The 27254-nt window shown below is 38.6% G+C and overlaps 1 long non-coding RNA gene across 1 annotated transcript; it reads right to left on the reverse strand.

Annotated features, from left to right (window-relative positions):
• Window positions 1-23764: 23764 nt before the first annotated feature.
• Window positions 23765-26896, reverse strand: LOC136007126 (uncharacterized). Its single transcript, XR_010609484.1, has 3 exons — window positions 26705-26896; window positions 24428-24519; window positions 23765-23841 (listed from the first exon to the last, which is right to left on the reverse strand). It is a non-coding gene; the product is annotated as an uncharacterized LOC136007126 (long non-coding RNA).
• Window positions 26897-27254: the final 358 nt, after the last annotated feature.

A 27254-nucleotide genomic window follows, 5' to 3' on the forward strand; every position in this document is an offset into this window, starting at 1 on the left:
GTGTGAAGGTTTTATTTTAGTTCATATATATAATGACATTGCATTGCCTCATCTGCTGTAATTAAACTATTTTTATAGTACAACTGTTGTAGTGCTGAAAATATGGCACTATTGTCAAAGTGTCCTGAAAAAAACTTGCTGTACAATGTGAGTGTTGGATTAACTCTTTCCTATATCAACTGCATCAGGGGTGGTATCCCTTTACAATGACAACAGAAAAGGGAAAGCTCATTTTTATCTGCAAGGATTCACAAGTGTGGAAAATCAGAAGAAATAAAAAGTTTAAAGCACATGAACAAACTTAGAAAAATTATATGAGATACTACAGAAATTTCAAATGTATCCATAGGACCTGTTTCCAGTATTGCTAAAGAGTATTCTGTCATTGTTACCTTTTCATCTTTCCTTGCCCATACCTAGTTATCTTTTCTCTAAGTGACATATCTCCTATGCACCCTCTGTATTGTACACATGCTATGGTCTTATCATTGCACTACAAAAAGCATACAAGACAAAGTTGGTTTTCATAGTTCAAAACTAGGATGCCATGATTTATGAAGCCTGCAGAGCAAGAAGGAGTCCTATTAAGACTCATTTTCAGCAATGAGAAGCTATTCTGGTGCATTAATTCACATGTGGATCAGGTTATGCCCTAAAAATGGCATCAAACAGATTGTAGAACTTCACATTTTTCTCTCATGAACACTCAGCTGTATTTATCATTCTACCTATTCAAATCAATCTTTTCTAGTTTCAAGTACCCTCTAATTCTTGTATTATGGGACTTAGTGAATAATACCTCAAATTCAGATTCCTCCCCAGCCTTCCCTAAGGTGAGATTTCCCAGTCTTTCCTCATTAGGCAGCTATTCTACACCCCTGATGGTTCCACTTGTCTTTTTCCAATTCATCTTTTCTCCTTACAGTACTTCAATTCTGTCATGGTTTTCATGCCCTTCCTGATGATGTCCAACATTCTGTTGAACATTTCGGTTGCTGCTGCAAATCATTGAATTAAGGCAATGATTTCAGATGACTGTCAAAAATTACTCTAAGATCTCTTTCTGAATTGTAAACACCTTGCAGATGCAATACTGTGTCAACCGTATTGATGTAATATCAGATGTAATACTGTGTCAACCAAAGCATTCATTAGATGCTTTACCTTCAAGTAGTTTAAACTGAAGCTCAGCTGCCACCTTTTCTCCAGTCTTTCAGTTTTGTAACATTCTACTTGAAGCCTTTGTTGTTGGAAGGGCATTTGCCTGCCCAGCACAGTATCTATTGCACTTTGTGCAACAAATCATAGAATCATAGAATCATAGAATAGAATCATAGAATAGTTAGGGTTGGAAAGGACCTCAAGATCATCTAGTTCCAACCCCCCTGCCATGGACAGGGACACCTCACACTAAACCATCCCACACAAGGCTTCATCCAACCTGGCCTTGAACACTGCGCTAGCAGCCTGCATTCTACTGGGAGACTTCTTGGGTTTTAGAGGTTTGTATTAATGAAATTTCTCTTTTGAAGCAATGCTTAGGATTTCCTTTCTCCTACCGAGCTGTACACTTATTAGGCTAGCTACTAATACATGTGAAAATATCCAAGCATACTAAGACAACAGGAACAAGCTGACCTGAAGTACTCTGCACCTTCACCAGTGCATACTCCCAGAGCAAACTACTCTTTTGGTTGGTTGCCTGCAAGTCATTAAGCTATTGCCTTTTATCCTCAGCTGAGCTTTTTAGTGTTGCCTGAGCAAGCTGTATATTTCCCCTTAGAGGCTTCATTAACTGAGAGACAGGGAAGCCTAGTTCCAGCTATCACTCATCTTACCTAAACATCTGCCAAAAAATGATCACAGTTTTGCCATTTAAATTAATTGCCATTTAACAGTTAATTAACAGAAATACAAGCAACCTATAGCCAGAAGAAGAGCTGACATTTCAGATTCCATACTTTCCTTTCTGGGATGAGTTTGCCCACAAACCGCCTTCCCCATTTTTAAATGTCTTTCAGACTAACACAATTTACTCTCCAGGGTTTGCTTATGTGATCTCAAAATGAGTGTTGAGGGTTGATATCAACCAGGGGCCAGGCTTCAGTCTTTCTTTTTCTTCCCTTCTCCCACGAGCCTTTTCTATTCAGCAAATATCTGAATTCTACTATCCTATAAGTCTATGTGCCTGTGTACCACATTGTCTTCTTCTTATAACACCTTTTCCTTCTGTCTCTATGCATGCATGGAAAAGGCCAGGATCTAGATGCGGAAAGTGAATGTGCACAGATTGAAAATTATTATTTCAAGGAAGAAGTAGGGAATGTGAGCAAAGATCCCCTTGATTCAAGCATGTTGTGGAAGGATGAGTAGAATCACAAAAAACTACTATTGATAGAGTGACATGGGAGCAGAAAATGAAAAAGATGCTATCCCAAGAAATTTTCCTGTAAATGCAGATAAATTGAAGATTATGAAACTGGCACAGACATGTTTTACTGAAAGAGGATTAGAAATACCAGGTTAGCCAAAGCACATATTCATACCCAGAGGAGAAAAGGCTGCACACAGTTATGAAGAAGGTGTGTGTTTGTCTGACAGAGGAAGAATGTGTTTCCTATTTCTGCTTATCATCCGTTTCTGTCAAAAACTTAGACACCGTGAGGGATAGCTACTGAGTTGTAAATGAAGACAAAAGTACAAGAGTTGACTGAATTTGAAACCACCTGACATGTGCCCAGGCCACATTTTATAAAATTAATGTGAAGATTTCTCTTGGCTAAATCTGCCATCAAAAGTCATCATCCCACTGAAAATACTCAGGTTGGGAAATAATCTGCTACAAAAAAGGTAAAGGTAAAATGTTGACCCCTGGGTCTTTAACTTGCTGACATTTAACTTCATCCCTACGTGTTTTCCTAACTGTAGTACTGAGAACTATTCAAAATGGCATGGTTAAACTTTCATGTGTATGTGCATGTGTCACTGAAACCTGGGAAATAAACTCTCTAACCAGAATGAAAGTTTAGGAAGCCGGCATTACTTTATTATGGTACCAGGTGCATGGGGTATCATCCATAGGTATCTGCCTATCATCCATACAAGAAGAAACAGTTTACAGCTAATATATATATTTGTTATATATATATATTCATTATAATTCCACAAAATGCCCACCCAATTCTCTTTACTCATGCATACGGTAATTTGGGCGGATAAGTCTCCAGTGCAAGTGCTGTGAATTTTGAGGAGTGGTCTCTGTGGGCTGTGGGGGTTGTTCTGAGGAGAAACACCCCCACTCATTTTATCCTTTTATGGAAACCCATTAGTTAAGGACATTAGAATGTATTTAGTCTTTCCAGCTAACTACATGTTCTTATTTGTTCTAATTTATGACCCTGAGAAGCTCCGTGAGTTCTTTTCTTTCACAGCCATTTACCTGTTTCTCAGGCTTTATCAACAGGAGGAAGGCCTACGTTGGTTTGAGAGAAAATATCTGGTTCTCTTGTTGCATGCCTTCCTTATCTCTATATCCTCTATACACAGTAAAATTATAGCTTAAGAATCCTTGTAGCTTGTCTATGTCTAAGTCTCCATATTTATTGAGATACTAATTTGATATTAATTATACAGTGAAATACTAATTTAATTCAGTATCATGTGCAGTATTAGAATTTATGCCTGTGTGAAACTTATAAAGTCTAAACAGAATTATATTAGTCATAGGTGCTAAAAGGGCAACATATAACCTTAAAAGTGCCTTAGGAAAAAAAAGGTGTCTTATTAAGGATACTTTTTTCACTAATTTAGGTGAAGAGGTAGGCAGGAGATGAGGAAAAATAAGTGGTGATTTTTTTTTTCAAGTAAATATTACATTTTCAAGGACAAGTAATGTTTTTTTAAAAACAGTATATCTAGAGATTACTTTCTTTGTTTTCAACTCATTTTGAAATAAAGAAATTCTCAGAGTGACATGTCATGAAACAAAACTGTGACAAGTCTTATGAACAAAGGCCTGGGTCCTGCAAAGATTTATGTACACGCTTACAGTTACAACATTTGGCTATTTTCATTGACTTTGATAAACCTTTTCAATATCCAAGACCTTCTGTGTCTACACAGAGTATATCTTTCAGTGTGTGTGTGCAAAATTTGTCTTCTTACATTTTTTAATTTGCTGCCTCTCCAACTTTGATCTTTTCAATTCTGAAGCTGGCAAAGTCTATGCTTCACTTTGTTTCTCTCCCATAAAACATTTCAAGAAGACCTCATGTAAATCAGAGAAGTCTCTGGCAAACAAAAGATAATTTCGCTAGCATTGTCAATGATCCAAGAATGCTACTATTAGAAATACCAGTAGGATTAAACAATGCCTCTGTGAGTAAATTCAGCATTCTAATCATTCTGACTCAGACCTAAGCTTCCTTAGTTATGTATAAAACAAGCACAAAACCAAACACAAAGATTTCTGTCCTTTCTTTTGCAGTAAACTATAAATTGAAGAAAGTTAGTTTCTGCCTTAGCTTCCATATATATGTTAGTTTTCTCAAAACAATGTCGATTTTATGTAACTCTGATGGAATTTGTGAGTAGCAAAGTAACTAGTGTGCTGATTTCCAGGGGAAGAAAGAAAAGTGTTTTAACAATATCACATTTGCCCACTTAAATTTTTGAGACAGAACGGATGTCATAACTGTACCATTTGTGTCAGTGAAAGCTTTTTAAGAGAGGAAAGTATGTTCACTAGCCATTTGTTTTATTAGCATTCTTTGTGGGTTATTTACAGATAAGGAAATTGTCAGACAGAATCAAGGACCTTATTGCAACTATTGTCAGCCACTGCAGTGGGTCTCATGGCAGGATCAGTTAAATAAATTTATAGGAATTTGCACAGATGCAGGGAGTCAGCTGAGCTCAGGTTACAATATGATGACAACTAGAAGTTTATTTTAATCAGTAGCCCCAAATACACTCTAGGATCTGAGAATAAAACTGTAGTGGTTGAGAACAGGTGAAATTCACTGGTTGACTCCATCAAGTTAAGCAAATCCACAGTAGCAGTAGTTACAGTCATATCAGTACTTCTTAAGAGCTTTGATTTATAGACATTTAATTATTTTCGGTGGATGTGGAGGCTTAAGTATAGCAAATAGAAACACTGACAGTTGCCTTGCTTTATAGGTTGTCCATTATATGTTTTCGACATTGTCTCTGATTCCAGTTAGAAAGCACTACTAGTGCCTAGACAGGAAGACATCAGAAAAAAGATATGTTTTAGAGACTTAACCTCTAAGAAGGTCTGATTACAGCTAACATCTGCAGGGAAGAGGCAAGAACCCTAGTTCTTCATTTGGATGAAAATCTGAAATGGTGTAAACACTTTTTTAAATAACAAATTATTACGTCTCAAATTGCATTCCAGAGACACGGAGATATAGAAAATCATTCTCCTTCTGCCTTTAGGCTTATAACTGTTTTATCTTGAGTATTATATTCACACAGAAATTATATGAGATTAAAGAAGGAAGGGGCAGAGGAGCTTTGTTTTCTTTTTATTTATGTCAGTAGCATTTGACAATACACTAGGCTGTTTTTTTTATGTACTAGACTTTGTGGACCATGTCAAGGCAGCTTGCAAACAGCACATTTTTTATTTAGGAAATGTATGCTTAATGGCTTTAGTGTTTGAATCAAATTTTGTGTAGTGCCAGCTTTGGTTTCATTTCATTTAGAATCTGGCAGAAAAGAAGTCACAGAAGGGAAAACAACAAAACCCCACGTTCCTTGTTTATGTCCTTTCCCCAGCCACAGTTGAGGCAGACTATGAATTAATTATGAGTCCATATGAAGCCAATACCTTGGTGACTGAGGTTTTTATGTGTTTTGATGTTTTATTACAATATTCAGTGATTGTATTTCCCTTGTTTTTGTTTACATTCAGAGTTGCAAAGATCTATGTGCATGTGTTTCTGGGGGTTTCTTTTAACAGATGAGTTATCTGAATGTAGTTAATTTAAGTGCTAAATGTGTTCATTTGGTACATATTCAAGTAGTTACTCTAAAAAAAAAAAAAGAAAAATACCAAAGAGGAATGCTGAATAGCTTATTCAGGTCTAAGAATTGCTATTCCCCTGCAGGTCCAAATGAGGTATGGGAATTGATACTTTTTTATCTCTGGAAATAAATACAGACCTGTGACATTAATTATGGATGTGTCTTTATGGAAAGTATGGATCAAAAGAGAATATATACAAATAATTATATAGCAAATGTATACAGTACTGTCCCAGAAACAGATGCAAATCACATTGTAACTTCGCAATAAATAATTAGAAAGTTACTATTAAAGAGGACCATGAATCATTAAATAAGCATTTACAGTGCTGCAATGTTTGTTACAATGCAGTCAAATACCAGAGACCTGTGTTCAAGAATTCAGATGCAGGTTACACCCTTAGAATACAAATGCAAATACACCCTTAGGATACTCAGAAGGGTTTCAAAAAGCTTGTAAGTAATTTTCTCACAACTCTCCAGATCTTCTAAAAGAGGTAATAACAACTTTAAAAGATCTAAACTAGGAATATTGAGTTTATGTGGGGAATGAAGTCATGTCTCTACAACAGCAGATGCTGCTTGGGCTGTCTACCACGTCTCACATAATCTGCTTCTCCTACTTGGACACTGATGCTGCAGCTTTGCAGTATTATACAGCACAGCTTGATACAGCACAGCTACATAGCCAAGACTCAGATCTGCTAAAAATTGTTATTACTAAGCTGAAAGAAAGTTACTAAGCTAAGGCCACGGCAGATAATAAAAGTAAAACCAGAGTGTAGTTGTTGAGATAGTGGGTGGCTCAAGGATTCAGGAGGAAAAATACTAACACAAAAGGATATAAAACTCTTAAGCTGCATATAAACTGTTTTCATTGTACACATAAAAAAAAATGTCAAACAAAAGTGACCTACTGAGCTAGATTGCAGATAACATCCTACCACAAGCAGTGAAAGACTTCAAGCCTTAACAAGCCTTTGGGTTTGATGTAAGACAGCAGTGTAAAATTTGAGAGCCTGTCATACCGAGTAGGCAAGACTACATGATTTAGACATCCTTTTTGAGCTTAGCTTCATGAATTTAAGTCTCTCTCAAGGAAAGGATAGCTTTGATTTTTAAAGAGAAGCAGTAATAACATTAGAATGCCTAGATGCTAACAGCGGCATCTTTCCCAGGCTGGCAAGGACTTTGTAAACAGAGGACCCAGAATAACTGTGTGAATAGCTGCCATAACAATACAGGATTGTGCTTGACAGTGGTATGAAATAAAATTATGCTGCAGAATGCCTTAACTGCCTGAAATAAAGCAGATTTTTTAGCCATGTTTAAAATATGTGTGTATACTATTTTCCAAAAGCAGAAAGAGCATGCCAGGAGAATCAGCCCACAAAGATAACAGCCTAGCCAATGCCAAGGCGCCCCTGTAATGGTAGTATCAAAGAGGTCAAAATATTTCATATTTTGGCCAAAACAACCTTCCTTGCTGGCATAGTTGTTTTCATCAAGAAGCTTTGAAAGTGCAAATGAGCCTCCTACAAATCTCAAGTCTCAAATCTTTGAATTCAAAAAGTGACTTTGAAGTAATCTAGACAAAATTTCATATGAAGGCATTTTCAGAAGTGCAAATATTGTCAAGATGGGACAGTATGGAGATCAGTGATTTAAGAGTAAAAATACTAACAGAAAAGGGTAAAAATCTAGAAAAAAAAAACCCCTGAAGAATAGACAGCAACACAACAGCATGAAGGATTATCCTATATGAGAGAGCTGCAGAGGCTAACACCTTCTCACTTCACAGGCAGCTGTTGGGTTGGCACAGTCCTGTCATTGGACCTGGTGAGTATATTAATACTTACCCTCCTAGCTAATTAGTCTTAGCTATCTATCTGTTGTGTACAGTCACCAATAAACAACTGCTGCAGAGACTCTCTGTGATTGGTAAAAGATCCTGAAGTGGCCCAGGCTGGGTGGGAAGACAGCTCTCAGCACAGAGTGTCCTGGCTCTATCTTATTTTCTGTCCAGCTAAGTTAACCCTGAATTATTTAAAAGAAGGTGAGGTAACAAAGCCATATTTTCCACGTCCTCTTCTTTTAACTATCAGGAAATAATGTAAGTGCAGCACCAGACTGTCCCTACCCTCTCCTTCTACAGCAGTCATGCTTTGAAAATTCAGTGATTAGCTCTTACTGTCCTTTCAGAGAGTGATGAAAAAAGGTTAGGGGATTACTCTCAGGATAAGATTCTGCTTCCTGAATTTCAAGCAGAATCACATCTTTTGCAATGAGTGGTCTGACTTCAGCACTAAAGCTCCATAGAGGAAACAGAGATTGTACATTGTACGTAGCTGTTTCCAATCAGCTCTAGGAGGCCTCCAACCAACCTTGGGATTTTTTTTAATTCACTTTCTGAAGTTCTAGTTCTCCCAGCACATTATATGAGACTCCTCATAATCCTCCCTGAGGCCATTCACTACAGTTTAGGATTCTGAGTATGTGAAATTATGGACATATGCAAGCTGTTGCAGGATTGCAGCCTGGCCTAATGTGTATTTGCAGAGACAGAATAACTGATTAGTTTTGCTGACTTCAAGGACAAGCCATCAACATTAAGTCAAATACATAGAGTACACATTAAAATCCACATAGATAAAAAAGCATTGAGTCTTAGTAGGAGTCCTCTTTCTTCAAACTTCAAAACCATGAAGGCAAAATTAGAATGAAGAAAAGACAAATAAACAAACACAATAAAACACTACCCCAAAACCAACCCTCTTTATTCCATTGAAATCTTAAATATTTATTACAAATTGGCAGGATTGAACCACTTGGGGAATCAATAATTAATCAGTAGAAATGTTTCGGATCTCTTATAAATATCAAAGGCTTTTAATAATTACTTTACAAATCCAGATCAGCACAAGTAGTGAAGACTTCAAACGCTGTGGGAGGTGGAAACACAGTAAGAAGTTGAGAGCTTTAAAATTTATAGAATACGAATCAAATATGTTTTGATCCTATACTGTCTTGTTACAAATGAGACAAATACTACAAATATGGTGTAGCATGGATTTTCTGATGCTCACTGGAGTTACCAGTAAAGCTTTTCACAACTTTAATGATCCAGAACTAGACCCATAGAAAAGTCACTGTATTGATGATAAACAGTTCAGGTATTAATAGCACTTCAAAGCAAGTGAGCTTGCAGTTGCTGTTAGAAAATACCCTTATTTTTTAATCTTATAAAAAACCACATTAAAGGTTTCTAAAGTACCATTTTATGAGAGCAAATTAGTAAAACTCTAGCAGATTAAGTTCAACTGTAAAAAAAAAAACCAAACCTCCCCTCTCCCCCAAAAGACTGAAAGAAACCCCACATGTATTCTGGAAGAAAATTGTTTCAACTGGAATGTCAATGCTGACCATTTCCGATTATGAAAAAAAGCATAAGAAATTAATTTAAATTATACAATATTACTTAAACCATAGTTCTGACAGCTGCCCTGCAAAGGCAGGATATCCATGAAGAGTCTTTTTAACTGTATGCAAAAAGTAGGAGTTTTCTGTATAAATGATGTGAAATCTTCTTTTACAATTTTGAAAGGTATGCTACAAAGACCTGAATTTGAAAGCTGTATTTGTCACTCTTTCCTTCCATTCTTCTTTCAGTTTAGGAAACAAAACCACACTTTCATGATAAGATATTTGGAAAAGCCTCTTTCTCTTTGGCTTTACCTTCCTTCCTCTCTTTGCGAAAGTCCACCAGTCATAGACGTTATCATCAGCTAACCTACAGAAGACATCAAAATCCTATGTTCCACCTCAAGTAAAGCAAAACACTGGGGCATAACTTCCCTTGTGTTTTTTGTGTGCTTGCATTTTTTTTCAGGCATCCAACAGCATAAGCTATCACATTTCTGATAAGGCAGGTATTCCTCACATAAATCATACGTGGTAGTAAGTTCAGTGTTAAGTTTACCTTTGATCTATGCATACTTAGCAAATCTGACACATCAGCATTCTCAGCATGCAATAAAGAATCTGTTAGAAACAGTGTAGTATATGTATCCCAGCCTATAAACACCTCCAATCAGTACCACAGGCAGTAACCAAGAGGATTAAAGTAAGCGGGGGAACAAAAAGTGGTTGGTAACAACTGCATGATCCTGCAGGGAGTTGCAGACATAGGGAAGTCCAGACATTTATTTTAAACTGAGCAGTTGAGTCTATTTGTCACTGTCACTTTATTCAGTTGCCAAAAATCTCCTCATTGTCAAAACATACCCTGTTACTAAGGTATGCAATTATATATTACTTCATTTCTCTCACACATTCCGTTATACCTCACTAGGTTGAATTTGCACCTAGTATTTGGAATTTATCTACGTTCCTTCATGCAAAAATTGCAAGGTGTTAATAAACAGACATTTATCATCTAGATCTTATGCTGTAGTCCACCCTGTTTATTTAAGAAGCAAATGCAATTAACTGTAATAACTGGCATAGATTTATTAGGAGGAAGAAGAAGCAGCAATAGACTAGACTAGACTAGTCTAGTAGACTAGTACTAAACTAAACTAAAGCAGTTGGATAGGGAAAAAAAAATCAATACTGGTCTTAACTGTAGCAGTAATACAGGATGGCTCTAACTTTCATTTTTCAGGAGAGCCACAGTCTATGGCCCACCCTATAACATCACTGACACCAGTGAAGGAGAAAACAGCAAACCAAGAGGTCTGCTCCATTTAAAAGCATTTGGCAGTGGAGTTCCTGGTAGAACCCACACAGAGCTTCTATTTCTTTGTGAAAAAGATCACTCTGTTGTAGAGTTATTTTCTGATTTACAGGAATATATGGGTTGCGCCTACCTGGTATAATGTGAATTAATCCTGTGCTGTACCTGTCCATATTTCACTAAAGAGGTTGTATTGTGTTAAATAACTCTTCACTAATTAGGGGCTTTCTTTCTTAATTCTGTCAGATTTACAAGTCTGTTTTCTCACACTCTGTATTTTGTAACAGTTTAAATACAAGCTTCCTACTTGGAAGCTAATGGTTCCATTTCCAGCACATTCTTTTGGCTGAAGTGGATATCATACAAAGAAAATTGAAGTCTTAATCCTCTTAAACTTAACTCTGAAGTTGAGGTTATATAACAGCATTCATCTCATGAGTGATTTATTTGTAGACTGAAAGCTGGACAGAAAGGAATATAATTACAATGATTGCCTTTGAGATCTCAATAGGCAGAATCTTGCAGGACCTAAGAGTTTAACCTTACCAAAGGTGTAGCAGCATCTCAGAGGAGAAGATCAGGCAAGGCCAGAGAAGACTGGCCACAAAATAAATGTTTGATTGTTGCTGAACTGTTTTCTTTTGGCAAAATGATTTCTTATTTATTAAGTACTGATACAACAGTGACAGCAGACATTCATAAAGAGTTGGGTAAAGAACAATAGCACTGTTTTCTCTTCTTCACTACTTAGCAGCTCAAATGAAACAATTATAATAGCTGTATTTATTTTAATTTGAAGACCCAGAAGTATAAATCAACAATACCTTCTGGTTTATTTCATAGCTACATTCTATGATTTGTTCTAGTTTTTAATCTTCTTTCAGAAAGAAACCAGCTGCAAAAAGAAATGTCTACATTAACATCATACTTTTCTATTTTTACTTCCATCTTTGCAAAATAACGTTTTGACTGCCAAGAAACTTGTAGAACAAAAGAGCAAGAGTGTAACAAAATATCAAAGTTCCCCTAAATGCTGTTATAAAGTAAGTGGCTAGCTACAAGGGAAAAAACAAAGCAAATCAAACCAACCTCCTTTGCTTAATTCTGCTTCCTCTTCGCAAGTCACAGTAAGTACTGAGTTGATATTAAGTATCAAAGAACTCACAGAAGTCCTCAATCTCAAGAGGCATTTCCAAGAAAAGCTCTTGGAAAACCTCAGGTTGTTCATCTGTTTGGTTGGCTGGTTTGTTTTGCTTTGCTGACTTTAAACTTTCTAACATATAAAAACCACTTGTAGGCTATACGCTGCAGTTGTAAGCATCCCGTTCAAACTGAATGGCCACAAAATAACACCTATTCACATCAAATTCACAAAATGATTTTTCCTCATCCTCTTGACTTGTTCTCCTTCAACTCCCTCACCTGTTAGTACTTGTCTTGTACATCTCAGTCGTGCACATATTTTCAATTATTTCCTTCTTGGTCTTATGTTAGACTTTTCCCTCCTCCCATTTTCAATGTTTTTCCTCCCTATTTAATCAAACTTAATTAAAGTTGCATAAACTCTGTTAGAGCAGCAAGTCTCAAACATTATTCAAGATAATTATAACAATATTATATTCAATATTATTATGTTCAATATTATAACCAGAGCAGTTAGAACATAATATAGATGTGTTAACAAACCCCTGGGTGCAAACAGGTGACACACACTAGGTAGACAAGAGTGAATTTGGGTTAATAATCAGAGGTCACTGGTATGTACCTGCAATCTACCATACAATAAGTACGCAGAGAGAAGGATGCTCCCATTCCTTACAGACGGAAAGCTAAATACAAAAGGCAATGCAGAGTACTAAGAAAGAGGAGATACATCCAGCTTCTGTGACAGGTTCAAAAGCTCTGCTGCTTTTATTATATTTAATGCCTGACCAGCTTCCCACCCAGCTGCTCATGGAGGACTTTCCCAGAGGCATTTTCACTATATCTACCTGGCAGCCCAAGTGTCTATTCATGCTTGGGGGCTGTATAAAGCAGAAGTTGTCAAAGGGTCAGGTAGTGTATCATCTGAGTTATTCAGTGAATTTCTTCCTTCACAATGAGTCTTCCTCAGCTATTTTGCCTCCAACATTTCCTAAATTTCTGTGGTTCATGCTTTGTCTCTACCTGTCCCACACCTGGCCCTTTAGTTATCTTGATTAACAGAGCTACCTCATTTTTTTATTCCAGAAGATTAGGCTAAATCTTCATCACTTCTCACTCCTCACAGTTTTTGTGTAGTTACGCTGAGACCTCACTTCTTTCCCATTGGCCTAAACAAGACTGTAGGGTACCTCCACACCCCAAATCTTGCCTTGGACAGTGACTGTAAACTGCTGCAGCCTTTTACCCTACCTAGAGTTTACTTTCGTCTAATTCACAGCTCACACTGCAAAGAAAACTCTCCTCTTAAGATGCGGACCAAACCAACTGTCCTCCGTGATGCCCCGGGGAGTATTGCAACTGTTCTGCATTTGTAAGTGAAAATCCTGGGAGCAGGTGAGAAATGTGAAACAGGGGAGCAGAAAAGCACTGTCTTACCTAAAGGTAAGGGAAGCGTCACCTTACAAGGAAGGTGCCATTTACCCAATCACTGTCACACTTCTGCAGTTAAATTCCATTAAGCTACAAAAGAACCTATGCAAAGTAAGCAATGCTTGTGCACTCCCATCCAGCACAGCAGAGAGGCTGAGCAGGATGCCGCCACTTCTTATGCTTCATTAACAAGTGTCCTGGGTTCAGCTTTAGCAGTCATTTTTCTCCTTCTTAGTAGCTGGTGCAGTGCTGTGGTTTTGACTTTCAGCCTGGGAACAGCGCTGATAACACCGATGTTTTTAGTTGCTGCTCAGTCATGTTTACTCTGACCAAGGACTTCGTGAGTCTCATGCTCTGCCAGGGAGGAGGGGAAGCTGGGAGGAAGCAGAGACAGGACACCTGACCCAGACTAGCCAAGGAGGTATTCCCTACCACAGCACGCCATGGCCAGGATGTAGAACTGGGGGCAGTGACCCAGAAGGGAGATCACTGCTGGGGTCGGGCTGGGTATTGGTTGGCAGGTGGTGAGTGGTTGTGTTCTCTTCCCTTGTTATTTCCCTTATCATTATTATTATTGGTGGTAGCAGTAGTGGTTTGTGTCATACCTTAGTTACTGGGCTGTCCCTATCTCAGCCCGTGGGAGCTACACTATTTTGATTCTCCTCCCCATCCCTCCAGGAGTGGGGGGAGGAAGCTGGGGAGTGAGCGAGACTGTGTGGCTGACTGGGTTTAAACCACAACAAGCTTATCTGCTAAAGTCTGCTAAGCTACAGCTCGGCAATCCTGACTGTAGGCCCTGTGTTTGCCAAGGTGCTGCTAGTAAATCAGTGAGAAGAGTGGAGTTTGCACAAGCGTCATAAAGAAGTTAATTTGATTCCTCGTCATTTTCAATACTGGTCATCTCTTGGGAAAGAAAAATAAACCAACAATTTGATATTTCTGGAGCCCTAGTTGAGTTTTTAGTGTTGGCAGCTCATATGACTGGGGTTTGGGGTCTTTTTTTAGTGGGTTGACTAATTAATATTAGGAGATTATTCAGAGATAATACTCATTTATACCATATTTCATAGTATCACAGAATAGTTAGGGCTGGAAAGAACCTTAAGATCATTTAATTCCAACCCTCCTGCCATGGGCAGGGACACCTCACACTAAACCATGTCACCCAAGGCTCTGTCCAAACCTGTCTTTGAACACCACCAGGGATGGAACATTTACCACTTCTTTGCGCAACCTGTTCCAGTGCCTCACGACCCTCACAGTAAAGAACTTCTTCCTTATATCAAATCTGAACTTTCCCCGTTTAAGTTTAAACCCATTACCCCTAGTCCTATCGCTATAATTTTTTTTGTTGGAGAGTCCCTCTCCAACATCTTTGTAGGCCCCCTTCAGATACTGGAATCCCTTACACCCCTTTGCAAGAGCAGTATTCAGTAGGATGTGTAAAGCTCCTCTTTTAGGAGGAAGAGTTTCTTACGACACTTGCTTTTATCATACTTCCAGGACATGACTGAGCAAGCTAGGATGAGCAGGTTCTCTCCTGGACAGTACTTTTCCAAGAAGTAATTGAAAGGTAAATTGGAAATATAAGTTGTGTTGCTATTGAGCTATAAATGTATGCAAACAATCATGCCTACTATGATGCTTTGGTAGCTGACAAATTTCTTTTATGAGCATCCACTGGCAGGAAGGATTGAGCTTGGAACCTTATGGAAGACAGCTGTTGGAAAAAAAATCTAGTTTAATCCATTTGATTTGTTTTACAAGCATCAAACTGTTACAGTGCAAAAGCCCAAGAGGTTAATCTGATCTCTCAGCGGTTGCCTACTAGATGTAGAAAATGAAATTAAATGAAATCTAGAACATTTATTCATTTAAATGTATTTCTGTGCTGACCACTCTATTATTAAACATTTTTTTAAGGAAAAAAAAAAAAAAATCACGTTACAATAGATTTTGCTTTTTTTTTTTTTTTTTGAGTTTTTTTATTTGCTCTATGTATTTGTCTGTAGGAGACAGCGTGTGCTGGTTGGTTGGTTGGTGTGCTTATCTCACAGCAGATATGTGTCGTTAGAAAGGCCAGTTAAAAGCACGTAATAAAAGATTAACAAAAGCCCCAAACACAGTATTTCCACAGCAGCCAAGAGGTTATTTTTTCAGGAAGCCTTCAGGTCCCTTAAAAACAGAACATTTAAGCAAACACCACAGACAGTTTTATGAGACTGGCATTAGCAATTTAAATGAAGGAACTCATCTTGCCAGTTCTCATCCTAAACCATAATGCTGACCAGTTATGTATAAAATGATTTTTAAAGTAATACAAGGAAATAATTTCATCATACAACTCGCAGTCTGCAGTAAAAATCAAGGCTTCTGAACCACAGTTCTTTGAGAAAACTATGGAAATGTGGCCTTCCTCTTTTAGTATTTGCTCCTCTAGTAACTTGCAACTCAAGTGTGTAACTCTGAGAGGAAGGGGAGTGCACACTTGATGATGAAGAGGGCAGTTCTCTTTGGGGAAGACATTTCTTCCACGCCTCCCCCAGATGGCTGCTGGTGCAGTGTGCTCACAGAGTCCCGGACCAAATTTCAAGCTGTGATCCTTCAGGGTAAGCCTGATTGCAGAACCACTTCCTGCCTGTTTCACAGGGCTCAGAAGTAAAAGATAGTGAGAGACACTGGGAAGAATAATCTGACCTACTAATGCACCTTACATTACCTTACAGGGCTCTGAATTACCTGCAACCACAGAGGGGAAAAAAGGACTTGAATACTTCTGTGAACAACTCAGTAACAGTCTCTGCTCAATACATGGCATCAATCAAAAGAGCAAACAGAATGTTAGGATGCAGACAGAGCGATGTTGAAAATGATACTGGAAGTGAACACCATCATATAAATCAATGAGAGATTCCCCTGAATCACTGTTCTGTGCTGATTACTTCATCAAAAAAGGATGTGGCAAAAAACTTACAGACAGGCAACAAAAATGAAGAGAGGCTTGGGAAAACATTGATTATGTGGAGAATGAAATGACTAGGACATTTCAGTTTTGAGAGGTAATATTCAGGGTGCCATGAATAATACATTCACTAAATGGAACTTAGGGACAGCTGGCGATTTTCTAACTGCTTCGTTCCAGTAGAAATTGTGAATGTGTCAAAACAAAAGGTTTTTGTGGGAATGTATCATTTTAAAAAATTATTTCAAGGGAATCACAGTCAAGGTTTCTGCCTGTCAATGACTTTTCTGCCATTAGAAATCTGCCTTATTTCCTCCAAGCTGGCTGTCTGCGATCTCAACTTTCTGTGACAGATGTGTGTCATGGGCCCCCTAGGCAAAAGACAAGGGACTATTTATGTTCAAAACTCCAGCGCAAAGCCACTCTAGGGGCAGCCAAGAATTTAAAAATCAAAATTTCCAGTGTTCAAGGAGCTTGGATCTGACAGCTCCCCCGGGTGGAGCCTCTCAGGATTTCATGAGTATGGCTTGAGCATACCTGACCCTTTGTGGCTCATGCAGCATACTCTTCTACATAAAAGCAAATGAGTAGGCACCTACAGACAAGAATCCAGGGGGAGCCAAAGGATGACACACTGTGTCTTTCCCAAGAAACCTTCTAAGACAACGGTGACCCTGCATGAATAGTCCTCCAAACCCAAACAGCAACTTAGTGGAAGATCTCACAGTTTAGGTCTGCTCCTGTGGCTTAGGTGCCGGACTGGAAGAACATGGTATCTGCAGAATCCAAACAGTTCAGGCACTCCCAGTGAGAAACTGTCTTGATGATCTCATTCATGTTTCCCATTAACACTGTCCATAAGAATGGGGCTGGAGAATGGCTACAGATACCTTGATGATAGGTTTTTATGTCTTCATTTGTATTTACCTACCTCAAAATGGCCAGCTGCTGAGCAGTCAGGTTGGGTCAATGAGGCTATCCAGGATGATAGCCACCTTCTTGAACAGTTGCTCCTGAAATGCTGTTGAACAACGACAGTCATGGAACTGTTCTTGGCAGAAGGCCTCCACTCTGCCCCTCCACATGCAAAGGGCTTCCAGCATCCGCTGCTAGTCATCTCCTGTCCTAAGGACGTTACCCCACAAGCTGGATGTTACCTCATTCTCTAGACACAATCTCTGATCAATAAGAGGCTGAGCAACTGCAGGGACTCTGAGGATTTTATTAACCCATCTTCCTGATTTGAGAAAGTTGAGAGCAGATGTCCTCTCAGAAGTATGCTGCAGCTGTTTGAGTAAGCTTGTCATTTCCTCATCTATCATTGGGCCTTTGCAGTGATCATCAGCATTTCAGACAGCAAGCATTTCAGTGTTGTCTGTAAGAAAGCTGGAAATGAATGAGCAGGAACAGAATTCATACTTCATTGAGGGTGATGGTCATCGGGACAGTGATGTGCAGTCATCATCTATGCAGGACAGGTGAAAGGGCACAGTAGCAAATCCTCATGAGGCCCACTGTCCTGATGGCAAAGGTTTCAGGAAAAATTTCCTTTGTGAGTGCTTGGGAATGCATCTTTTCTCCAGAGCATTCTAATATGCACAATTACAACTTTCTACCCCAAACCTCGGGAACACCCTACTTTATCCTTAAATAAAAAAAAAATAAAATTACAATTTCACAGTTTTCTGACAACAGCCTGTGTAAAATTGCCTTTGCAGGGAAACGCAGGTGTAGTGACATCATAAAATTCCTAAGAACTGAGAAAGCAAAGTGCTCTGATTTCACAAAAAAATTACTGGGGAGGTATTAGGAACGGGGAACATGACACGACTTGTACAAAATGAAACACTGAATTATAACCTTTTTGAAATGTCAGAATTGTTAACAGAATAAAAATACCAATTGTCTGCCTTCAGTGTAGTTAGTTGTTTATGGAAAAAGGACACATCATTTAAGGGAAAAGAAAAATCAAGAAGCTGAAATCTGATTATAAAAAAAGAATATGTTAAGTACAACAGGGGAAAAAAGCTGTGGAATTCACCATTCCAGTTATATTAGGCAGGAGGAAAATATATTTGGAAAGAAAATAAAAATCACGCACTTCAAGCTGCAAAATCACTCCTAAACAAAGAAACTTTCCAATGCATGTACTGCTCATCACTTCCCTGCTTTGAAAATGCCTGCGGTTTGCCTGAAGCACCCTCTTTTGGTCACTGCTTGAAACAGATTACTGGGATATCTGGATTGGTAATCAGCCTGGAGAAATCATAGTTTATGAGCTTGTACAGTTTCAATCAGCATAAATATCCTACACATGCAGTGACTACAAATTGTAAGCATTGCCAGTTGTAGGTTCTAAGAAGAAAAAGGTATAGTTTAAGAATTTACATTACAAGGTCACTGAAACAAGCCATGTAATGTGGTAAATACTACTTCGATCAACAGTAAAATAGTGTACATTTAAAAAAATATAAAAATCAGGAAACCTGCTTTTCAGGACATTAGCTCTTTGCTGCTGTTTGCCTGGAGCTTACATGGGACTTAAGAGATTGGTTTTGTCTAGAGCAGCTCTGATGAGAGTCATGTATGAAATTCTTGAGAGATGAATGACATGACCTGCTAAATTAAAACTTATTTCAATTATTTACCTTAACAAAAAGTGGTTGCTAGTGTATTAGAGTAGATCTTGCGCGCTGCTATTCCTTGACTTTTAAATGACATTAGTGTATATACCATTCAAAGGATTTTCAAATAATGGCTTTTAAAACAGTTTTCCAGCCAATCAAACACTGGATCAATCATGCTGGAAATGAGGGGAGGGAAGTCTCCTGTGAGTCCTTGAGGTGTGTCACTTTAAAATGGCTCAGTGCACTCCCGGGCAAATAAAACGTTTGTAAATCAGGAGAGTTCAACTTTTGTGGCTATTTATTCTACAGCAACTTCATGTCAAGCTACACTGGTTGTTTTTCTAACGCCTTAAATCAAACAACAGGTATCTGTGGCCTCAAGGTAAGAAATGCTAAACATCTGCCAGTTTCCAGACTTGAAACATTGCAGCTGCCTTACCTGAAGGAAATTTCGCTGTTAGTATACCAGGAATCTCAGAGCACCATTTTGTCCTTTTTCACTAAGGAATACATGATTGCCACTTTATAAAACACTGGGAAACCCCATCTCCCAAAGATTAAATTTTAAGCAATTTGAAAAATATTTTGGCTATAATTCCCTATACTGGCCACAGAAATACAGCCACAAACTATTCAGTTTTAGTTCTTTAACAACCTCAAGACTTCTCTTGACTGCTGGCAGTGACATTAGTGTCTGTTTCAGCAGTCCACATGTCCAAGCTGTACTGGCACTATTCCTCCTGACTTCTGCTTTCACCCATGAGAAAGACCTGCAGATCGTAAACATAATGGAGTAAACTGAATAATCCCCCCAAATAAATATTTAATTTAATGATTATTTTAATTATTATGATATTAAAGTTAATGATCTGGTACTTTTCAGCACAAGCTATTCATATCTTCTGTCTTCTCTTCACTGTCAGGTTCTCCCCATGCCAAAAGAACAAAGGTTTTGATTGGCACCTACCAACTGAAAGAGCTGTTTCAAAGCATGTTTTATCTAACTTGCAACTGGTTGTCACTTTTGCATGATTTATTGCTCCTCCTGCAATCCTCTACTATATTTGCCCAGTCTGCAAATTTTGCTTCGAAAATTAAAGTCTTGCTGCATTATATGCTTTCATTTATCTCCAAGAGCAATACTAATTTGGCAGTCTGCAGTGTGTGCTGCAATGAAAACCTTGGAGGTCACTCTGCTGTGATCACTCAAAATACACTTGGATTTAAGAACAGGAATAACTGTGTTGAAATCAATAGAATTACCATGGGTCATGTCAGATTATGTTATGCTTGGTGCGTACTCCTGTAAGGCAGAATAATCTTCAAGATCTGATCTGCAGATTCTCCTGGGGGGCAGAAGGACTTGTAAAGGTGTAAGCAGCATATTTATCCTTACAGTGGAAATCCATTAATAAAACTTCGTCATGTAGGAACAGCAACAAGGATACCAACCTTGAAAGACATTGTTTTGCTTTTGTCCAAAATGAGTCATAAAATCCCCCAAAAGTGTATTTTGTATATGTGCTCTTGAACAAAGTGAAGTCTTGGCTGTTCACTTTACCTTCTCAAACAGTCCATAAATTTAAATATTTAGTTATGCCTAATTACCTTTTTCTTAGTAATTCAGAAAGAGTTAAGAAGCAGGAGGAATTCCCTTGTGTTTGAAGCATAACAGGCGGCTCAAATATCACATATCATAGTAACGTTTCTATTATTATCGTCACCTGTAAAACCAAAACCAAATCAAAAACCAGAATGTGAAAAGATATATACAATGATCTAAAAGGTTTCCAGACTGGAAAGGTTAAGGGAGGCTCTCAGTCTACGAACACCTCTTTTCAAAGACTATTTCCCTGAGAAGAAGCTGTGGTGAGGGCTGTCCAGATCAATAGGTAACAGAAATGCCTTTTGGAAAGCCTGTCGGAAGAGGGAGAAATAGGGTAACATCATGCCTGTGTTCTAAGAGACTAAAAATAGACATTTAGTAATTTTAATTACAGGTTGTTGTACCGCTCCCCTGAATTAGGAAGCATAACAAGCCTACTCCACCCGTTTAATTTAAAGCTATTACAGAACACTGCAGGGTGGCCTAAGCTCTGGAATGAAGCTCACGCTAAAGTTCTCTCCTGGGCGTTGTTCGAGCCCACTCCTGTGGCTGCACTGACCCCTAGTGACTGCAGAGATAGTTAAATAATCGACAGCCTTTTTTAAAAATAAATGTACGAATTCACATAAAGCATTGCTATACAAGGTATATTTTACAAGCAAATGTCTTCATTAGAAGGCTATTGTAAAAATCCTTCGGTTTTAAGCAATCTTTATAATTCCGGGGGAAGTTTCATTTTGTTTTTATATTACAACAACCAATTTTTTCATATTTGGGTGTTGACTAGGGGTGGACTTTGCTACCTTAATTAATAAACAACTTATTTAAAATACAAGTGCTGCTAAGATGCTGGGACTTAGTGGTTTCAGTTCAGCTGTATAAGTTTATTCAGGAATGTAGGATCTCTGGCTGGAATCTTTGCAAACTATTAATAAAATACAGGTGGTACCTCTCTTAATCTGTTCACTATATAAGATGCTTCCCCTATTCTAGACGTCTGATGTGCTGTTAGAAGTACCATCTAGAAAAAGTGTAGCATACTTTAACATGCATAAGATGAAAGCAACAAATTTCTTTCCTCTTCTCCTTTCAATTCAGCAGCAGATAATGCACATGCATACAGAATACTCAGGTAAATTCAACTCTCTTGCAGTAGCCCTCCAACTCTGATCTTTGGCATATTATCTCAGAACTTACTTTCAAGTACTGCCAGTTTAAACCAGTGTGGGTGATCTGTCATGCAGTGGGTATATGAAAACAGAAATGCAATCTTTAGGACCTCACTGCATGAAATTATGAATATCCCCCAATTCCTTTGGCTCCCCCTTGGGGCCCTAATGATAGAGACAACCAGGCAGAAGTGGATTAAGGAATATAAGAGGGAATTCATCTGTGATCTGGAAAACATGCATGTATTTTTATTATGTTAGTGGATCTTGGAAGGTGTTACAGGAAAATCTCATATAAGGATTTGATCATAAAACCCACTGATCCCTTTCTGTTCCTCTGATATCAGCTAAGAGTAGTAAACACCTCACAGGAACTGTTAATATGTTGTTGAATTGTGTATTTATTGTAAAACGATGAAGTGTTTCGTACTATCTGTGACCTGCCAGCTTGAGCAAGTAACGACTAAAGAGAAATGTATCTGTAATTTCTCTGAAGGAAGATCCAGTGAAAAAGGAATAGATACTGTAATGAGCTTCTGGTTCCACAACAATCCATGATCAGACAAGTATTGCTCTCATGGCCAAGTCATTTGCCCCCTGCATTTCTGTTTTTTTTCCTTGAGCTGGGCCTGACACTTAGCCAGATACTCTGCTGGGAATAGTGGTATGTTAAGAGACTTGAGAACTATTTTCTTTTGACTTTGGCTTGGTAGGTTGGCTTCTCAGGCTGGGGAGGTGGGTTAAATTGCGCCAGAAGGTGTTGTTTCTTTATGATCTCAGTTGGAATGATGCTCAGATTCTAGAAAGCAGCTCTTATGATGCTGGTCTTTGGAGATCACACCAAAAAGACCAGGAGGATACTATAGATAATCATATGACCGTTCAGATGCTGGCAGCCCCAAATTTTCCAACATCAAATCCGACCAATGCCCAGAAAAGTCTGCACAACCCATCCAGAGAAAAGTGATCCCATTTGAGATCTTACAGGATTTTCCCCCCAAAAAAGCAACTCTATTCCTCAATTCTACTCTCAAACAGAAAGGATAATCATCTGAGAACTTCTCGCTGCACTGTCAGAGAGGAGGCCAGGCAGGAGGTCTTATGTGACTGGACACAGCATCCCTCAGAACTGAGATTTTAAATTGCCTAGGGCATACACTATATAAAATATTGCCCCAAGGCATCATGTACTGTGGGTGATGGATAGAAATAGTTAACAATAGGGATCCAGGCGTTATCTGCCTGGTCCAGCTTAAGCTTTGGGAACTGTGAAGAAAACACCAGGTGTCAATGCCCTGGTCGGGCCTAAGCCTTGGGAACTGTAAAGAGAACAATGAAGGGTAAAGATCGGTTAGCAAAACAAAGCAGGCAGTTTACAAGATAAAGCAGGATGTGCATCTCAAAGACAGACCAAACTGTGAATATTTGTAACCCTTAGTAGTGTTGATAAATCGGGATGATAAGGGAGTAAAAGAGTGGAAAGTTACTGCTTAGCACTTAGTAGACTATAAAACGGATGTGAGACCTGAAATAAAGGTCTTGAGATTTCACCAGAGCTGGGGTCCGTCTTTGATACGCCACAGTGTACTACAATGATGTCCACAGTCTTGCTGCTCTGCTAAAATGGCAAAATATCAAGATCAAACTCTGACTGAGCCCCAAAGCATCAGCCAAACCACTAAACCATCTAAAAATCTGATTTTCACACCAAAACAGCTACTTTCTGGAATGCAGTATTGTCGCGATTAAGTCCTCTGCAATTGCTAAGTAAAACTAATTGGTTTTATTCATAATACTACTTATGCATTAAAAAGCTTTGCAAAAAACAATTCACGGAACAAACTTTTGTAACAGATTAAACTTTTTGAATATATTTATGAACTTTATACGTGACAATTCAGGGCACACTTCTGAACATTCTGAACAGTTTTGACACATCGCGTGTACTTCCTGCATCTTATTATTTGAATTTGCAATATTATAATCTTTATGTTTTCCATTTGAGAATTTCCTTATTTCAATTCAGATTTGTCTTGTGAATTCAAGTACTTCCTTCATCTCCCTGCTGTCTTCATTCGTTTTCCTTTTTGGTTCACTTCCACGTCTTCTTGTCTCTGTTGTCAAAATAGAAACACATAACATTTTGTGCATAATTTCCTATGGCAAAACTATACGCTTTTTCAGAAGCGGTTTAAGTAGCAAACTGTCAACACAGGAGACAAGGTCAAGTTGTCATCTGCTTTCTGCTCAGCTGTAAAATCTAGTAGTTTTAGGCCCTCAGAGCATCCTGTAAATGTTTACTAGCCTCATTCCTTTCATGAATTTGGACTGTGGCTGATCAACATTCGGCTGTTGGAGATGCTTCACAAGCAGTCAGAGACAAATAGACCACACTCAGGCAGTGTCTCTGCTGAGCTTTGTCCAGTGCTACAAGCCAAACCCCCTCCTGTAGTTCCTCACTTTAAAGGCAGGTACAACTTTTGCCTTCAGATCAGTAATACTGTACCAAATTAGGAATTATGGGTTAGTTCTACAGGCCAAATTCCATTTCTGCAAATCAACACAACTCTTAACTGTTCTTTCAGACTGCTCAGCATTGCATAGGATCTTTTGGGATTTGGTTGGGGAAGTTGTTACTGTGAAATTTTGGTTTCTAGGTGGGGAGAGACCAGACAGTCAAAATCTCTATCAAGCAGTTACCTGAATGGTTGTTTTAGTCTTGGAGAATGTTTTTGCCTGTGGATTTCTTTTCCTCCAAGTTGGTGCATTATAGGATCCTGAAGTGTATTTGTCTGTAGGAAGAGCATAGACATGGTTTCCGGGAAAACTTTCTTAGCCTGACAGGTGAATCAGATACTACATTATTATAAATACTACGTCATCTGAAGTACCCACGAATGCATTGGGTGAGTCCTGTAGCACCTCTAAAATAGAAGCTAGGATTAAGCACAGAATCTCTGTCTCTCTAGCTCTCTTTTCAACGAGTTTTTGTAATCTTGCAGGCTTTCCATGAGGCTCTGAGGAGCTTCCAAGTGAGGCATGGTTTAAGTCCAGCCGGTAACTCAGAACCACACAGCCACTAGCTCACTTCTCCTCCCCCAGCTGCCGGAGGGATGGGGGGGAGAATCGAAAAAATTGAACTCCCATAGGATGAGGTAAGAACAGTTCAGTAACTAAGGTATAACACAAACCTACTACTGCTCACTACTTGCCAACTGATATCCAGCCTGACCCGAGCAACAATCTGCGCCTTCTGGGTAACTCCCCCCAGTTTATACACTGGGCATGACGTACTGTGGTATGGAATACTCCTTTGGCTAGTTTGGGTCAGGTGTCCTGTCTCTGCTTCCTCCCAGCTTTCCTTCCTCCCTGGCAGAGCATGAGACTGAAAAAGTCCTTGGTCAGAGTAAAAACTACTTAGCAACAACTGAAAACATCGGTGTTATCAGCGTTGTTCCCAGGCTGAAAGTCAAAACCACAGCACTGCACCAGCTACTAAGAAGAAGAAAAAATGACTGCTACTGCTGAACCCAGGACACTCGGCCATGGTTGTCAGGGACTTAACAAAGCACATGTTCCTGTGCTGAAAATTTTCCCAAAGGCATCATCTGCTTTTAGAAGAAACTAATCCATAATTAAGTCCTCCTGTTTTATCCCTGCTTGTGAACGCACTTAGATGCAAGGCAATGTTATGTTCAAGTACCCTTGTTTTCTCTTAGTTCCAGACTAAGTGCATTAATTCACATTATTAATTCCATACTAATCCTGAAATTTTCAGTTTACACCCAACACTGCAGTATTGCCATAGTTTCCTTTTTGTGTCCAAAATCTCCTGGTTTTGCCAGGCTCATTCTTTCCTTTGGAGCATTTCCAAAGAGATGGCTCAGGAACTGCTGAAAAAAAACCAAGCCAGTAACCAAAATGGTAATGGTTATTATGAGAATAATGCCGATCACCTTGTTTTAGACATGCTGTGTCCTTTTCTTAACCTGGAAGCTTGATAAGATGTATTCTTCACATTAAGAATACTCTCTCTGTAATTTCTGCACCCATCTGTCCACATTTTATCAAAGCAAGCATTAAAAGCAAAAAGAAAAAACCCACAACTATTAGTCCCTGGGACAGAGTACTGATTTTGGGATTCATTTCCCTTAACGTTATTGATCTTCTCCATATGAAAGAAGTTCCCTTCATTGGAAAGACCTGGAGGCACCTCAAGATGGAGATTCAACATAATTTAAGATAGCTTACCAAAACTGTTTAAAGAAAATGCCTTTTTAACTTAGGGTTATTGAAATACTTTATTACTAGTTTTTATGAAGTGACAGATAAAACAAACAATTTTCCAGAGTTATCATGGACAGGGCAAGGAGAAAGGCACATAAACTTTAAATTATGTACTTGATTATGTGAAGCTCTATTAGCAAATTAAAAATAAAGCAAAAGATGTACAGTTATGATTACATCCAAACTAGATATCCAAAAAGGAAGACACAAGACTCGGAATCCCACCTGTCAGCTCCTGTCAAATTTATGACATAGTATGTTCTATCAGGAGGATAGTGGCAGGAGGATAGATGGTGAGAAGTTGATGGAAAATATCATCCTGCATGAATGGCAGGAAGAATGAACTCAGTGCTTTGTCCAACAGAAATAATGTGAAGAAACAATAATAAATCGCAGAAATTTACACTGCATGTAATTCAAGAAAAGCAGCTTGATTAAAATCCAAGGATGTTTTTATTGAAGATGAAAAATAAGCCAAAATTGTGAAAACTATCATAAAATCTTTACATTTCTTTGTGTGGGGACTGCTGCAACCTACTTGTGAAAGTTACACTGGATCAAATTTACTCTTGCCCATCTTTAACCATAAATCTTCATATTCTATCTGCAGGGACACAATTGACTGTGACACAATACAGGCAGGTGTATTACAGGCATTTTAAGAATCATCCATATGAAGCAGGAACTCACCTCTAGGTCCAGTGAACTTTGGTTCTTCGGTGACAGTGACAGTATGGTAGCCTACATATGCTGATCTTTGTGGTTCTGAAGAACAGAAGTAACACTTTCTCCCGGTTTCTCTCTCATGTGGAAAAGAAGTTTCACCATATTTATTTTGACCAATTGTTTGGTAACTGGGCTGTACTTCGGGGCTGGCAGTGTGGCTTCCTAAAAGGGAAAAAACAAATAATAATGTTGATTTAATGCTGGAAGACAAGACCGAAAACAAAAAACATTTTATTTGTGGATAGCCCGATCCAAGTATAGACAGTTATGTCATTTATGAGTTAATGTTTAGCCATAAGAACTCCATGCTCAAGTATCTTACCTCCATTTTCAAAGGATCTGCAACCTGTTCTGGAAATATTCTCTTTTGGTACTCTCCTTCCCATACTCTCTCCTTCTCTACTTGTGTTGTTCAATTCTGAAGGAATTGTATTGCTGTCACCTGTGAAAGCATCAGAAAGAATGTTTCAGCTGCTGGTGTTTAAGCCCTGGAAAGGGCATTGCCATTCGCCTC

Source organism: Lathamus discolor, chromosome 1 (genome assembly GCF_037157495.1).
Source record: "Lathamus discolor isolate bLatDis1 chromosome 1, bLatDis1.hap1, whole genome shotgun sequence".
NCBI classification, from domain to species: Eukaryota; Metazoa; Chordata; class Aves; order Psittaciformes; family Psittacidae; genus Lathamus; species Lathamus discolor.